Genomic DNA, 12068 nt, shown 5'->3' with positions numbered 1-12068 from the left:
TCGACAACAATATGTATTTTATCACGGTGCGAACGTTGTAAAGGTCGCGTCGCGGTTCGTCCGAACGTTTTAGGCCAGCGAACATTAGTCGTTTTGAATCCTACGCGTAGGTCAGGTTATGTATATGCCGCTCGGGACAATCGGTTCGAATCTGAACGACGACGATAATGGTTCATCGGAAAAATTTCCTATTATTCGTTACATAATTCGAAGAGATACTTTAAACAGCTTAAAGGTATTGGGGGGGGGGGGGGGTTATATCTCCTTGACAACTCCCTCCCCCCGTCGGCGTACGCCGTACGACCTCGGGTCGCGGTCGGAGCGCGTGTCGTTCGCGACGCCGATACCGCGTGCGCACGCGGACCCTATGGTTGCGTAACGACGTGCGCGTAACGCGATGCAAAACGCGCATAAATGTACTACGCGGTCGTCGTCGTGTGCACGGAGTCGTAATCATTGTTGTTGTTCGCCGAGAGTCATCACGAAACGCGCGCGGGCGGTTAAAACGGGTGTGACGAGGAAAAGGAAAACGGACGGCGGAAAAGCGGTAAAAAAAATCCAACCGATCGCGAGACCGGTATCCGGCGAACGCGCTAACTGCCGCGGTTCCGTTTGTCGCACGAGAACACCGTTCGGCGCACTCCCACGCGTTTCACACGGTTCGCCCATAACCCACGGACGGCCGTCGTTGTCGTTATCACGTATCGACGCCATAGTTGCAATAATGGGGGGGAGGGGGAGCTAGGGGGACTTGGACAACCCCCCGGACCAAGATTTAGCCCCCCTCCCATAAATATTCCATGTTATACGTGCCATGCCGCATACAGCACACTTAACTCACAATAGTATAACATACAAAAAGAGACACATTGCACATGGTACATAAGAGCAAGGGTAATCTACAGGTGATTTTAAGTTTTGGTAGGACGGCTGTAGCCCATTCCTCAGATTTTTTACCCTAGTTGCGCCTATGATCGACGCACCATCCAAAAATTGAAAAAAGGTGGCCAAAAATTTTTATTTGTAACAATTACATTCCAAAGATTTTTGTTTTAAAAATGTATAAAACACATCTTTTAGAATTATACATTATAACATTTTTTTAAAAATATTCATTTTTGCCAAATCTGTATTTATGTTGAAAAATGTTTGTTTTTTTTTTTTTTATTTAAAAATATCATTAACTTTGTACTAATTATTAGTTAATTTTAAACTACTCTCGGTTAAAATTAATCTTATATTTGTACATATCATATTGTATATCTAAAATATAAAAATGAATCGCAAAATGTGTTGGTAAGCGCATAACTCAACAACGCCTGGACCAATTTGGCCAAATCTTTTTTTCAAATGTTCGTTGAAGTTCAAGGATGGTTTTTACGGTGAGAAAAATTAGAATTATTGCTGGAAAAACCCTAAAAATAGCCCTTTTTGACCCGGTCGATAACTGCACAATTGAAAATGAATTATTAAATAAAACTATTAAAAAACTATTAAAAAACTATAAAAAAAACTATTTAAAAACTATTAATTTTATTTTTGGTAGTAAATGACGGTTATTGCATAAATATTAAACAAAAAAAGATCCCGCAACAGGTGTCAAAACAAATAAGAATTTTAGTTCGAAAAATTATTATGCATATCGGTTGATGATTAAACGAGATCAAGACAAAATTATTCTACGATATCATGAGCTTCGTCAACAATTCATGGTCGAAATGTATGTAAAGACAGAGAGCGAACGATTTTGATACTTGCGATTTAATCAAAAAAAGCTGCGTGCAGAAGATTCTCAAAACAATTGTTAGATATTGGAGATGGGAAAGTTACTACAGATAAAACGGAATGTATAAAATTACCGACCGATTTCTGCACAATCATTTATTCGCAAGATGCTCTCATTGACTAGATATTTTCCAATGTACACAGACAATACATAAATCATGAGTGGCTGGCAGAAAGGGCAATTTTAGTAGTAAAAAATGTGGACGTCAACGAATTGAATCTCAAGATAAACATTTATTACCAGGAGACTTGGTGTCATACAAATCTATTGATACAGTTTGCTATGCTACTGAAGCTGTAAATTATCTAACAGAGTTTTTAAACTCATTGGACTTACCAGGCATGCCACCGCATAATTTACAATTGAAGGTTTGTTCATCGGTTATTTTGCTTCATAATTTGACCTACCACGGTTGTACAACGACACGCGATAAGTTGTTAAAAAATTAATGAAAAATGTTATCGAAGCCATAATTTTAAATGGCAAATTCCGAGGTGAAAATATATTATTACCGCGAATCTCTATTATACCCACAGATGTGCCAATACAATTTAAACGCTTTAAATTTCCAATTAGATTGGCATTTGCAATGACTATCAATAAGTTTCAAAGCCAAACAATGTCTGTAGCTTAGATTTGAGCACATCATATTTTTCACACGGATAATTATACGTGGTGTGCTCTCGAGCCATCCAGTTTGTGTTTGCGAAAGATGGGATTACAAAAAATATTGTACACTCTGTTGCATTAAGGGATAGATATTGTTTTTTACTTATATTGTCATAATTAGCGATATATATTATTTTAATGGATCAATTTTAATAAATTATTAAAAAAATAAATGTTTGATGTTTTTTCATTTTTATATTTCGTTACCATTCATAGCACGCCATATATCTTCCTTACATCCTTATCCTTACCCACATTCTTACATGCCTATATTTAATTAGTTATTTTTTTCTAGCAAAATATTCTCTAGAAATAATTTATATGACAAAACAACGTTTGTCGGGTCAGCTAGTATATATATATATATATATATATATATATATATATGCTTTCAAATGTTTATATTTGTTATTATGACGTAAAACTATGTGTACGACTCTGTAGGTCGTTGAATTCAATTAATTTCTGATAGATTATTTATAAGTAATTAAGACTTACGATTTTAAGTTATTTAGTCAACTATAGTCACGCACATATATACGTGCAACAGAACTAGATAATATACCGAAAACGTTTATGTGTAGATTAGTTGCTTATATCTGTTTTACTTTCGATAAGACGTTATTGAATTTGACATGTCATTGATTTTATAATATACAGATAAGCGATGGTATAGGTGTATTTGGCCACTAAAATTTAGTTGTCAATAGATGCCGTTGCTGTATAACAAATTATATTATTAATTATTATATACCTATTATTTTTCCTTTTTCTATTTTTATCGTATATCGACGATTGCTTCCACAAAAACCCGCTTATCCTACAACTGCCGTGACGACGGACCTGTTTTCGGAAACTGTAGAATGCCGGCTTATCTATAATAGTTCGTCATATTGTATCTCATTATTTACGATTGAGTTGAATGACGTTAACGTTGTACTCGTAAACGTCTATTTAAGCTATTTATTATTTTTTACCCATTCTGCATAACTAATATTTCAACAAAAATGCCCGGTAATACATGTCAATACATTAACTGTGGAAAATCATCAAGCAGACACCCAAATTTAAAGTTTTATCGATTCCCCAAAGATGATAGATTAAGTATATGGAAAATCAATGCAGGTACTCATTCTAAAACATATTATAAATGTAAAAATGTTAAAATTAAAACCAAAATTATTTCAACTATCTCAGGAAACATCAAACTATTTTCACTTGATGATAATAAGCTTCATAGTCGATATTTATGTCAAGAACATTTTTCCACCGACTCTTTTATGAATATGACCTGTAAAAAATTAACTCCACTGGCAATTCCGTACAATTTTAATGACATTAATGACCAACCTACATCAAGTAGTGAGTATATTGTTAATAATTATTATTATTCCTATTCAACAAATTGATTTTTTGCTGTTTTTCCACAACAAGTTTATTTAAAAACTATTTTATAAAGTACATATTATTAGTCAATCAGACAAAATATGAGTTTATCAACACGATTATTACAATTAAAATTTGAATGCAAAGATACAAAATATAGTTAGTATATTTTCATGATTTTGACGAATTTTGTCAATATTTGTACTTCAAACGTTTATAAAAAAAAATATTGTGTCTATATTTTTTAATAACTTTTGAATGACAGTAAGAACGACTCGTGGGAGTACTGGGGTCTTCTATTAAATTTTCAAATATTTTGTCCACGAGGAATTTTTTTTTTATCAACTTTTTAAATTAAACGGAGCGGAGTCTAAAAATCAAAGTTTCATTACTACTCCAAAATGTGTCGTTTAAAACACAAAAAAAAACACACATCATTCTAAAATCAATACATTCATCACACCGTTCAGAATCTAAAATCGAATATTTCAAATTCCTATAAATAGTTTAAAATTTTGAAAATTAATAGTAAATTCCAACATAAACATTTGATTTTTAAATTATTATAACAATTGTTTGATTATACATCGTTAATTTACCCGCAAATTTTCAATTTCGTAAAAATATTAAACTTTAAACATTCATATTTTTTTTATAATATAGGAGGTAGCTTGACTCCTGATAGTATTGATCTTGAATTTTCAACTCCTACTAAGTACAAAAATTCTAAGACCTATGCACGATTTAAAACTACTGGATGTGTTGAACTTGTATTTCCGAGTCCTTCAAAAGACATAACTACTACGCCAAATTCATCTATTAACATATCCGATATTATCGATATGCCAAGTCCACCGTTAAAAAGAAAACAAAAATATGACATTATTGACACTCCAAGAAAGAAAAAATTACAAAAAATAATAACAAGGAAACAACAACAAATTAATAGCAAAAAAACTCATATTTTTAAATTAAAAAAAAAAATAAATTCTTTAAAAACTCGTAGTTGTTTAAATAATTTAATAATGTCACATAAATTTCCATCAACCAACTCCAGAGCAATTGTCACGATGCAATTTAAAAACAAACGCCGTCCATGGACCCCCGAGGAAAGAAAACTAGCACTTACAATGTTTTATAAGTCTCCTTCGTCGTATAATTTTTTAAGGTTACAAAACTTAAACTTACCAGGTCCGTCAACTGTCCGCAGTTGGATTGGCCAATCCAAATTCTTACCGGGTATCAATAGGACATTTTTTGCACACTTAAAACACAAATTTGAATTTAAAGAATATAAAGAAAAGGCTTGCACTGTTTGTATCGATGAAATTTCTATAAAAGAATTTCTAGAATATTCAAAGGACTTTGACTTAATAGAAGGATTTGAAGATTTGGGTAAATACGGAAGGAGTTGTAATATTGCAAACAGTTGCTTGGTATTTATGGCCAGAGGTATTTATGGTTCCTGGAAAATTCCAGTAGCCTATTTTGTTACTCATTCATCAATTAAGCATGGCATTTTAAAGTCCCTTATTGTCGATGTCCTGCAAGAACTGTTTAATGTAAGTCTTTATCCCAAAATTATTATTTGCGATCAAGGGACGAATAACCAAAGCACATATAAATCACTAAATGTTTCAAAAGAAAAGCCGTACTTTTATGTAGATGAGCACAAAGTTTTTGCTTTATTTGACACACCTCATCTACTTAAAAGTGTCAGAAATAATTTACTTGGAAATACTTTTAAGAAAGGTGATAAAATAATAGCGTTTAGCGATATACTTTCGGTTTACAATATAGATTTCAAGAACAAAAAAAGTAGAGCTTTACTGAAAATAACGGATGCTCATTTAAAACCAAACTCATTTCAAAAAATGAGTGTAAAATTAGCTGCTCAAATGTTTAGTCATTCGATGGCTTCGGCTATACGAACATGTATTTCTACTGGTGAATTAAAAAGTAATACTGCCTCTGACACTGCGGATTTTATAGATTTTATGGACAAATTGTTTGACTGCTTAAATAGTAGAAATTTATTTTCCAAAAATCCATACAATTGCGCTTTAACGGATTTTGGAGTAGTCAAATCATTTTTATTGGACGCAGTGAATTATTTTAATGATATTGTTAAGGTTAACTATAAAGGCAAAGAGACTCGTCCTCCATGTTTTAATGGATTTACTCAAACAATTAACGGTGTATTAAGTTTTTTTGATGACGAAATAAAAAATAATGGTATAACGTTCTTAATAACAAATAGGCTAAATCAAGACGTTCTGGAAAATCTTTTTTCAATATTTCGCCAAAAAGGAGGATATAACAGAAACCCTACGGTAAGAATAATTCGAACCTCGTTTAGAAGTACGTGTGTATTTTCTTTAATAGCCTCAAAAAGCAGTAACTGTGAGATCAGCCAAGAAGTAGATGATTCTATTATCGTACAAGATGTTATATCCGGTGATAGAGTATTAAACGAAGTCGTGTCAGATACATTTTCAGACACGTCTTCTAATTGTTCATATTCATCGTCATCAACAAAATCAGTGCCTAACCTAGATATAATAATACCAAATGATATTACACTTGAAGATTGCTCTGTTACATATTTTTCTGGGTACTTGGCTCACAAATGTATTAAGAAATTTAACTGCAATGATTGCATTGAACATTTAACAATAAAAAGAGATTTAAATGATAAAAATCAATTACTTTTAGTACATAAAAATTATTCTGATATTGATAGAGATACAGGACTTCAGGCGCCATCAGATGAATTAAAAAAATATTATAAATCGCGCTTTAGAAATATTTGAAAAAAAATTTGAAAAAATTCAACATACAAAAAAATTAAAATACAAATTTTTAGCTATTTATAAAACAGACGAATTGATATCTAGGTGGATAAATGAAGAACATATATGTGCAGAACATCATATTTTTATACTAGAAAAATTCTTGCTTTGTAAAATTTTTAAAAAATCAAAATTATTTTCAACTACAACTCACCAATCTAAAATAGCAAAGTTAAAAATTTTAAATTACATTTAAAACACTTCCTTACTAACATAATATTTAATGCATTTTGCTAACGTGTTATAATTTGTTTTAATAATATGTTGATGTTTACGTTAATTTATAAATTATTAAAAAATTGATATGCGTGTATTTAAAATGTTTTGAATTTAATTTATTAAAATGTATATAAACATAATAAAATATTTTAGTTTTTGTAAGATTTCCTGAAATAATGTAACATCCTGTGTCCTTTTTTACCAGTCCGTGCATGAACAGATTTCAATTAGCGGCGAAAACTATTCGCCGCGGAACTGCGACAGTTGGACAGTATTGCAATAATATAATAAATAATGACTATAGACACTATACTACTAGATTATGTACGTTGTCAATAAACGAATTTCCCCACTACCGACGCCTAACCACTCATCCCGCTACCACCTATGATTGGGGACCGTCCTAGACGTCTGGTCGCCTGCAGCGCTCCATAGCGGCTGACGTCTTATAACTGGTTACCATATTTTTGTACAGCGCCGCTTATCTGTGTATTATAAAATCAATGGACATGTCTACAAAATCGATGATACACTCGAATAGTCGTATTCGTGCGTTCGATACGGTATTTTTCATTATGACACGGCCGTGTTTCACGGATACCGCGATATTACCTGTCACACACCTCTTTGCCTACGTTTGATTATCGATCGGGGGACACCCGATCGATTAAAAGAACCAATTCTGGGAAACGGCGATGTATCACGAAGCGTTCGCGGACGGTGTACCGATCTCACCGCGAGCGATCGGCGAGCTTGTCCGTCTTTGCAGCCGTCTCGGCACTTTCGATAAACTGTGTATATTTGCTAGTTTTTTGTTATTTCTTTAACATTCTGAAATGGACGGAAAAGGATGCGATACAATTTTCAATGCTATCGGTAAGATAGATAACGTTACGGAACAGATTTCTTTAAAATCTAAAATATAATAGATAATATAATAAATAAATGTCGCTCGACAAATGTAAAATATACATATATAATTTTTCACCTCTCTTGAATTAGAATGAATTTTTTTCCTTCGATCATTCGAATACACTCGGTAAACCGAAAACCTCTACAAATCGAATTTTCAGCTCAGTCCCCTGAATTTCGAATTATCGAGTGACTACTGTAGTAATAACGGGACGGAAGAAAAACCGTAAGGGAAGATATTGTCACGAGATTTTCTCTCCGCCCCCGCAGCCTTTGCCCCCGTCCGGCGAACAGGTTCTTGATGCCGGCGGGCACTCGGCGAATCGTTCAAGGTTCGGCGGTCTCGTCGTCCGCGGAACTAATCGTCGCCGACGAGCTCAGCGGGGTCGGAGGAGCGTTACGTCGGAGTCCCGCGTGACAGCGACGCGGCAAAGGAAAAACATAACGAGACCATTCCGGGGGTGTTCCCGTTCGATTTCGAGCGTTTCGCGGCGCCGGCACCGAAATCGCAACCGAATCCAGGAGCGCGGTCTCCGCCCCGTCCCGGCGCGATCAAACCGTACGCGCGCGGCCGTGTTGTCATCACGTCGATCCGGACGGCCCGTTCGCCGTCGGATCGCGCGAGAATCTCGTGTACGTCCGCCGCAGCGTGGGCGAACTCGGTCAACGGGGTTTTCACCGCGCGAAAACAAAAATAGAAGAAAATAAATAAATAAAAATAATAATGAAAAACTACCGCGTCATCGGTCGTTCGCCGCGACACAGAGCACACCGGTAACGAGACAGCAGCAGCAGCAGAACAAAGGTGACCACGCGGTTACGACACGGGCTGAATTCGTGACTGCACGTTCAGAGATTATCGTCTTCACCGCCGTCGCCGGGGTCTTCCGTGTTGCACATGATCGCGTGGGAGCTGCCGTCGAACGGGCACGGCAGATGTGCTCGCGTGTTCGCGCGTGCGTGCGTGCGTGCGCGTGTTGACCGTGCGATTTCTTCTTCTCCGCCGCCGCCGCGGCCGCAAACAGTCTCTCTCGGAGAGTTTTTTTTTTTTTTTTTTCTACTCCGGTAATAATCGCCCGAGACGACAACGTTCTGCGCGTGCGGGGTAAACGAGAAGAAACCGTCGGCCGAGCCCGCGAAAATGCTGTTGAACTCGCGATCGGAGGATCACCGACATTTCTGAAACACGATCGAGAACGGATCGTTTGCATACGTGGACGAGGGAGACGCTCCGCGTGTGTTTAAAAATACCGTTCGACACATGACGATTGCGTTTCGGACGAGATAATACCCGCCGCGCGCGGACGAACATTGTTCGTCGTGACCGACACGAGTGTACGGAACGTTTCGATCCGAGAATGTGGTAGGAAAAAAAACCGTTTTGAGCGTAGCCGGTCAAAAAACGGCCTTGCACGAAAAAAACCAAAAGTTAGAAGCACATATGGTCTTGAATCGGAATAATATATTTACATCACTTCAAACAGAACTCGAAGAAGAATGTTACGTCGCGTATTAAAATTTCGAAACCGTGGCCCCGGGCCGTACCGCCGAAATCCGACGTATGAACTATATTATTCAAATCGTCCGTCGTGCGTACCGCGGTCGCGTTTTTAATATTAATAATAAACCGTGCTGTGTCGATCTTTCGCAAGAGACACGATACAGCGCACCGGTAAAATACGTAACGCGACCAAAACAGTCCGCTATGCTTTTCGACGGCCAAACGATTTTACTACGAACTGTATACGTGTACGTGTGTCGTGTGCAATATAATATTTCACCCCGAAGAAACCGTAACGCGGGTGGTCGTCACTGTCGATCGATGTGTAGCACTCAAACGTAAGATGAAATCAAAACCCGTACGCAGTACCCTAGCAACCGAATATAGCGCCCGAGGCGAAACTTCAAAACTTGCCCTTATGTGTTTTCGATTTAAATATATTATAATTATAAGATATTACCTTCAACAATCGCTTCGATCAATATAAAGGGCGTTGAAGTTTTTGTAAATAAAATGTACAACACTGACGGTTGCAACTTTTAACATAAAATTCGAATTGTATAATTTTTGCGTTTATTTAAAAACATTTTAACTAAAAGTGTCATTATTGCTGTAATGTCTCCGATAATAGCAAATATAATATTAAAAAATTTAAAAAAACAATAGTTACCGTACAATAATATTACGTACGATATTTATCCTTTGAACAAATTTCCAGCAAGTTTCCATCACATATATCATGCATACAGCCGCTACGCGTTATGATCCATAAATAACCTTATTTGTTCCAAACACAAAATCCTTGTACACATCGTTAAATCCAAATATTCCATTAGTCCGTGTGCGAATTTCGTATACTCGGCTTCAGCTATGATAATCTAAAACGTTTAAAGTTCTATATTAAACGTTCGCTGTTTCACAATTTCATTCAACGCTTATGTGGGACATATAACTCACAACTCCCACCAAACGATTATCACGAAGTTCCCAAAAACTGTTCGAACACTCCGTTTACTCGAAAAGTTGCTGGAGTAGTATCCGACTAAAAAGTATCACACGGCAGCACAATGGCTGTACGTATTCATCACGGTACGTTATAATTATTGTTAAGTTTCATTTCGGATAGCGTTGCAAACACGCACGCGAAAAACTTTAACGTGTCGTTTATTATGATCTCTAAAACATTTTTTTTTTAATTATTTACAAACACACAGGCCGCGAATTGTGTGTCGTGTTCTGTATTTATACACGTGCGGTACACTTATGATCTCGGTAAACAAAGACGCGTATAAATGGCGGTTAAGTGCATCCTTTCAAACTCGGAGCCACCGCCGCTGCCGTACACAGTGTGCTCCGGAGTAAACGCCGCTCGAATCAACGTTATAAGTGCCCGAGAGTGTGCGATTTAAGTTGTCGAACGGAGTCTTGCGAACAATGCGAACGCGGATTACGAAAAGTCGGCTAAAAATAAGTGGTCGAGAACAATTACGTTTGTGAAAAACATGTCTCCGCGTAAAACGTTTAACCGAGCGCAGGGCCTACGCGATATAATGAAAACGTTACAACGGTACGTGTGCGCATTGTGAACGTTTATTAAACAATTGTTTATTCGTTATTATCCGTGTGCAAACACAATGGATCGTACGTTTTGCGGGAGCGAAAAAATAAAAACCGTGCAGATAAATCGTTTTGACCGACATGTAAATACGCGTTGCGGCGAAACCGAAAACGATCCCGGAGCAATAAGCCAACGGACCGTTCATGGGACAGCCATTAGGAACGGTATGAGAACGTATTGCTTGTACGAGAAACCGACACGAAAACATGACGATTATCATATCGCGTAATATCTTCTGTGCACAATATGAATGCAAATATTTATAATATTTTTATTTTTTTTTTTATTTTTCATTTCGACGGTGGGAAACTCCTAGAAATCCGCCGACCCATATTTGACCGCGCGCGCGGCGTACGAGTCGTGTACAATAAGTCGATATTGCGATCTCGCGTCGGAGTATTACGTTCACGATATTCGTATACATGTATACACCGTGTGCACGTCGGCGGGCGATTACGAAACCGCTTCGGATCGTCTTCTCCGCGTACGGTGCGGTTACCAAACGCCCGTAACGTCTTCTCGTGTGCAACGCGAGGACGTGTCGTGAAACGCTAACGAACAAAACGGCGGACGGAGAGGAAAACGAATTCCGAACCGTGAAAACCGTACGGAGTTTTCCGCGGTAATGGTCGGCAGTGCAACGTTTTCCGACCGTTCGCGCACTGCCCCGTAATTGTCCTTGGAGTTCGATCCTGAAACACAAACCGATCGATTTTCGTCCGACACCCCGACGGGCGATATACGTTACGGTTGTGTGAACGGCCGTAGGCCCGATTGGACCGTGAGACCGGTGCCGGAACAACCTACAAACAAATTAAGCACTGCTGAAGGCCCGCAGAAATATAATTTTTTTATCGAGAAAATTTAAAATTCGGAGATTGTCGTATTATTAAGTTGACGGACTAGACCCGTGAACATGTTCGACGGTGTATCGCAGACGAAAACGGTCAGACCGCATCCCGATTTCGGACAAGACAATAAACGGTTGCAACGATGACAGTGATTAATTTTATAACGCATGTACACACGTTTTAGTGTTAACCAATGATTTAAAAATGTATTCCATACGGTTACAATATTATTTACAATCACACGTAAAGTTATAAAATGTTTTTTTTTTTTTTC

This window comes from Sipha flava, unplaced genomic scaffold (genome assembly GCF_003268045.1).
Source record: "Sipha flava isolate LNK unplaced genomic scaffold, YSA_version1 40_pilon_pilon, whole genome shotgun sequence".
In the NCBI taxonomy this organism is placed as follows: domain Eukaryota; kingdom Metazoa; phylum Arthropoda; class Insecta; order Hemiptera; family Aphididae; genus Sipha; species Sipha flava.
Note: the sequence above shows the minus strand (reverse complement) of the source record.